Source organism: Copadichromis virginalis, linkage group LG17 (genome assembly GCF_057382275.1).
Source record: "Copadichromis virginalis isolate Kocher_CV1m ecotype Utaka linkage group LG17, C_Virginalis_male_GT1.1, whole genome shotgun sequence".
Taxonomy (NCBI): domain Eukaryota; kingdom Metazoa; phylum Chordata; class Actinopteri; order Cichliformes; family Cichlidae; genus Copadichromis; species Copadichromis virginalis.
The window spans coordinates 32,481,772-32,487,771 of NC_140634.1; the positions used below are offsets into that span (position 1 = coordinate 32,481,772).

Sequence of the window (6,000 nt, forward strand, 5' to 3'; positions counted from 1 at the left end):
GGGCCAAATGTAATTAGGCTGCGGGCCAAATTTGGCCCGCGGGCCAGAGTTTGACACCTATGCCCTAGTGTATTTAATTGTTTTGTAGACTCGAAATACTCCACCATAGTTTCCTGGCTCACTAGTTGACTTACTACCTAGCTTGCTGGCCGTTTTGCTGAAATTGATTATCTTGTTTCCTGGCTGAATGGATATTTTGCTGTGTTTCTACTGTGGTGTGTGACTGGCAGGTAAAAAGGCTTGTTGACTGACTGAACTTGCACACTGGTTTGACAAGCTGACTCAGAGACTGAACACAACACTACATCATTAACCTGACTGAATCATACAGTGACGTCATTTAACTGTTGCAGTCAGCATCCACCCTGGTGAAAACCAAGATACCTGTGGTGCCTCAGCAAGGAAGAAAGCCAGGCAGTCTTGGCTGCTGTTCTTATCTCAAGCTGCTAAAAAGAAATAAACACCTAGAATAAAATGAATGGAGGCCAAGCTGAGGTAGTTAAAAGATTTGCCAAAAAAAATGGCAAATATAAAAGTAATATGAAACAATATATATAATACAGGGAATAACAAAATATAGTGGTTGCTCATGAAGAACAATTCTGTCAACTTCAGACTAACCCTCCTTTTTATTTTAGTCCTCTGTCGCCCACTTTGTTATCTAAACTCATGGCCTTCTTATCCATTCATGTCACTCCCGAAGGTTAGACTGACCATCTCTATTCTGTCAAAGTTACTCATGCACTGTGTCACAGCTTGAACAGAGGGCAATAGAGAAAACAGAGGCAATAGGGGGCAGTGCAGCCAGGTTCTGACAGCATACAGTGCAAAATAAGTTTTCAGTTAATCAAATACTGAAATAACAGCCACCTGCAAGTTCAAAGTTGGGAGCTTTAAACTGTCAAAGAAGAAAAGATTCCTATATCACTCCATTACCTCAGGGTGGCATCTGTGCTTTAGGGAACATGTTTCACAGCACAGGGAGCAATCTCTACTGATCTGTAACCTTTTGTTTTTTTAAATAAAAGTACAGGAAGTGGAAACTGCACAGTTAAAAAAATATGTTAAAAAAATCTCAATGTAAACACATAGGTGGGGGTTAGTCAGGTAAAAAAAATTCAGGTAATATGAGATAATATTATTAATTAATTTCACGAATCAAAATCCTGTATGTTGACATCGCTGCAAAATTCGTGTAAAGCTCACGCATTTCCGTTACATTCAAAAACTGCTTAGAAAAGAGTGATTTAACTGACTTTACTGCACAACAGTATCTTATAAAGGATTCTGTACCTGACATTATCACCGTTTCACGACTTTATGGCTTAGTTCTCTAGTTCGGTCTGGCCGATCAAACCATGCGCAGTGCCCCAAAGCGCAACGGCAACAAATAAAACGTTCCTGGGTAAAAACGCCATGCTCATCTCCAAACCAGAAACGCGTGGCGCGCTGTGGATGTTACTAAAAAACGAGCGAGTGCTTATCCAGTGTCCGAATCATAATCCAACCCCATTCTCTGCGCTGTTCATAAATGCTTCACGGCCATATCATCGCGATCCAGTGGAAAAGACGTGTATCCACATGAGCGAGTTCACAATAGCCACATGCACCGAGCACCATGAGGAAAGGACCGGACGGATATACTCCTCTCCGGCTGGCCTGTCGAGCCCTGTAGCAGGTTTAACCAGTGTGTGTACGCATCCACTTACGCATCCCAGGGAGAGCGATGGAAACATAACCATCTCGAATAAACGGCGCGATCTTCCGTGTTTATACGAAATCCAAGTCGGTGCACTACTGGAGAGTGAAAGCGCACGGCGATTGTTGCCGCCCGAGTCTGTGTCTATTGGTTCTCGTTCAGCTGGGGCAGCGTCAGCACACACACACAGTCTCCATTTGCAACTCCATCGCCCCCCATGGGCGTGCGAGGCCGCGGGCTGTGACGCAAATGGCACTGGGTGATTTGCAAATGACATATCTACCTAATTCGGTGTCGTCGCCACAGGGACTGGTCCAATTCACCAGATATTACCACAGAAATATCCATCCGACGGCGGGGGACGAGTAAATAAAGGCGGATGAGCAGTTCGCTCTACGGGGATGCGGTTGCATAACTCAGGAAACTTAATAAAAATGTGCACGGAGCGAGCGATGTGCAGTCTCCGTGGCTGATTTTTTGTGGTTGTTTCGATTTAATCCCAGTGGCCTGTGCTAGCACTCACCACACGATCCGTCATCGACTTTTGGCCACAGGAGGAACCAAGCAGAGCGTATACACAGGGAACCCAGTGGCCTCGCTATGGTGGATGTGTGGTGGCCAGAGCTAGGACGCATGCACGTAGCTGACGGCGAAAGACAGGACAGCCAGAGTGTGACTTAGGACCACATTCACAGGCCATAAAGGGCCCGCATGAATGCTATTGTGCTCTTTTATCCAAGAGTCCAACTATTTACAAAAGGTTGGCCAACACACACAAAAAATATAGCGGCGAAAAGGTGGCGGCGGTTACAGCAGCTGCCACCGTTCTCTGCGCAAAGCAACAGCACAATCATTGCGCAGCGCCGGACTTCCCCGGTTTTGTGCAAACTGTGCGATTCGCTCAAAAGACTTTTATTTTTTACCTCATTCAGGCTATCTTCGTCTGGTAAACCGCGAACCAGAGCGCAGAGCAGTCGTCGTTCTCATGGCACGATTTGCATCGCCCCCCATTATCCCCGAAAATCTCCTTTTACACGGTTATATTGTCAGCCTAAAAAACGCCACTGTTTTGAGCAACAAAAGAGCAGCTTAACGTGATCAAAGAAAAGGCCAAGTATAAAATGCACCTTTCACGCCGTTAAAGAGAGGCCCCTCGTAACTATTGCAGCATGGCAGGGGAGTGCGGCGTAAAAACGAGCTAACCCGAATAAAATACACACAAAGACAAGGTGCAGCTCTCGCACGAATCCGTCCATCGCCACCGTGACCGCAACACTAAAACGTCCCCGATCATTTGGATTATCCTGGAGTGGCCGGGGATGATATCACGGCGAATGTGAAACGCTGCGTTTTGCGGCTCCGTGGCACCTTTTCCAAGAAGCAGCTTGGCGCACAGGACCGGTGACCCTTCCATCTTTGCGCGTCCTTCTACCGAGCGAATTGGTGAACAACCCCGTATTTTGACCGGTCTCTGTTGAATAAAACACATCGCGGTAGGAGATTTTACCATTGAGGAAGTAAACGCCGCGTGTAAAAGACTGCTACAAGTCTCTGAAACTATTCCTCTCCCCGCCGCGGCCAGGCAGAAACAAGAGGGCGATGACGCCATTTTCTGCAAAAACAACCATGCTCGGGAAGCCAAAGCGAAGGAGGTTCAACCCGCTCCGTAGCCCTCAAGTCCCGCTGAAACGTATTTAAACCAAGTCCTTACCTTGTTTTTCTCGGATGGGTGGCGGAATAGCGTGTTTCGAGAGATAAAACTGCTCGACCGTTGCTACTTCGAGTCCGGAGATTGTTTATTTCGCCTCCCAGCGTCCCTGGTTCACTCTGAACAAGTTCCTCTGCGAGCCGCTGTCTTTGTGCACCCAGAGGAGCCTCTCAGCGTTAAACCAGTCTCTGCGCAAAGGTGCACCCTCTACGTCCAATTTTAGCTAAAAATATCGGCACTTTAGAGGGACAGTACGGAAAAGGGAGATGATTTGGTCTTTTTTAATTACAAAAAGTTGACAAATTGACCAGCTTTTTATCCAGTGTCTCGGTTATAGCGTTGATTAACCCCCAAAACGCGCAACCTTTTCGAGGACACAGACCTCTCCAGAAGAGTCCACGACGCAAACTCCGAAGCACACCAGGGTGTTTGTACCCACCCAGAAGTTAAATTGGCAGATAAAATAATTTACACTGCCAATTTAATAAAATACCAACTAATTAACCAAAATAACCAAAATTACTGACAAACGTGAACGAGTTATTCGCATTTGTGGTGATACGGTTTGATTTACTAAATGAATATTTATTGTTTTTAATCACAATTTTATACAGAATATGATTTAGAAGTGCATAAAACACAGTTGTGCGCTTAAAGTTTTCCTCCAAAGGAAATTGACGAGTTTATTTTTCTTCTTTAAATGAATTCAAGTAAATTTAAAGATTTGTGTAACTATATGACAAGTTATATGTGATACATGAGAACAAGTAAAAGGTTCTCCTTTTAAAAATGTATTTCCAAGGACAACTCCCACTGATCTCCTTAAATATGCCAGATGACAAATTGGTTTCTTACAACTTCATGTTGTTTTCTACTTTATTTTTAAATTTCCAAATGGCATTGGTTTATAAATACTGACTTCAAACTACATTTAAAAAAAGCATGAGTAGCTTTTTCAGCTGTTGACTAAGTTTATTAGTAATAACACTAATGTGATCATACATTTCTCATCAATAACATCGCTTATGTTTTCAGTTGTTTGGATAGTTGGTGTTGAATAATCACATTTTTTAACTAAAACATATCTAATGGCATGTCACTGGCTAGCTAGTCTGCTAAACACTAGCTTTCCCAACTTATGCCAAATAAGCACTTAGCCTTACCTGTCCTACCTTCATTACAACTTCCTTCACTTGTTTGTAACAAATAATGAAAACAACCAACTGTTTTGTGATATTTTAGATGCATATAAATACATGACTGGAATTATTTTCAATGGTGTGAATGCCATTTAACCCGCCTAGCATCCTTAAGCTAGTTAGCTTAACTGCAAAAGGCCAGCAACAGCTTCTAAGGTAATACAGCTATGTTAGTTTTTTTTGCTTTAAGTTCGCACATATATATGTTAAACTACAATGGTTTTTTGCAAAACAGAGAAATAAAGTTTGTAACTGCACGCCTACCTTGTTTCCAGACAAGTTCAGTTGAAAACAAACCTGTTGGTGCAGGCATGGGGTCTTACTAATAAACCCCCCCTTACATTTGAGTCATGTCACATAAAGGAAGTATTTTTACTACATTTTATCACTTCAGGTTATCTAAATGAATTCAACAGACAGACTATTTTTCTACCGAGCTCATGCACCCACTAATAACAAGTGCGAATTAAAATAGAAAAAGGGTAGAAAAAGGTAAAGTAGTTAAGCTAATTGCTGCCAGCTGGCTAAAACAATAACTGTATGCATAATATGTCTGAATATGATAGTGGCACATATCTATCTAGCCACACACACACACACACACACACACACACACATATATATATATATATATATATATATATATATATATATATATATATATATATATCAAAAATTATAGCATATGCAAGCGTCATGTGATGCATTACTCATGTTGAACACGGGCTATGCACCTGCTGCTTGAATAATTAGATAAGGGCAAATTTTAAAATGTTCCCCTTGCCCAATAGAACTAGTTATTGTGTAGTAGTAATTGCAGCCATTTTTACAGTGCACATGAAATGGGCATATATGTATATGTTTTTGTTGATTAGCTGTACTAACTAAAGAAAACATAGAAATTTGACTGTGACGGCGGATAAAAGTAATGTAAGTAAGAGAGGGTATGATCAGTGCAGGTCAGTGTATTTAGCTAAAGAAATGTAGAATATAAAAGCTCTATGTGATACATAAGTAATGTGGAAGATGGGAAGTCATGCTCTGCTGCTCAAATAATTAGTAAAATGTTACCCAACTAGTAGCAGTATTCTAATAATACTGGTTATTTTGTGGTAGTAATAGGAGTTCTTTTTAAAGTGCAGGTTTATATAGCGAAAAAATGATTGTTTGCAATAAATAGAAAGTTTTTTTCTGGCCTTTCCAAATCTTATACTACTCTTTATACCTTGCCTACTATGATATCTTAGTTACATTCTTATAGTATGATGTGATGCAGTGTTATCATAGTGTGCCATCAGCTGTTGTTGAGGCTGTTACAGTCTGTCAGGATCTGGTAAAACCAGCCTTCCTGATAACTAAAGCTAAATGCCTTGAAATGCACCATTTAAATACAA

General features: G+C 41.7%; 1 protein-coding gene across 5 annotated transcripts in view; it reads right to left on the minus strand.

Annotated features, from left to right (window-relative positions):
• The window catches only part of znf800b (zinc finger protein 800b), a 31,969-nt gene extending 26,833 nt beyond the window's left edge, over positions 1-5,136 (minus strand). For 3 of the 5 annotated variants that reach the window (XM_085436610.1, XM_085436611.1, XM_085436608.1), the window contains exon 1: positions 4,871-5,136. The gene's annotated coding sequence lies outside the window, so the exon portion shown is untranslated. Of the gene's footprint in view, positions 1-3,410; positions 3,562-4,570; positions 4,708-4,870 lie in introns of those variants that run through there. The other 2 variants (XM_085436609.1, XM_085436612.1) reach the window with 2 other exon arrangements.
• Between the last annotated feature and the right edge of the window lie 864 nt (positions 5,137-6,000).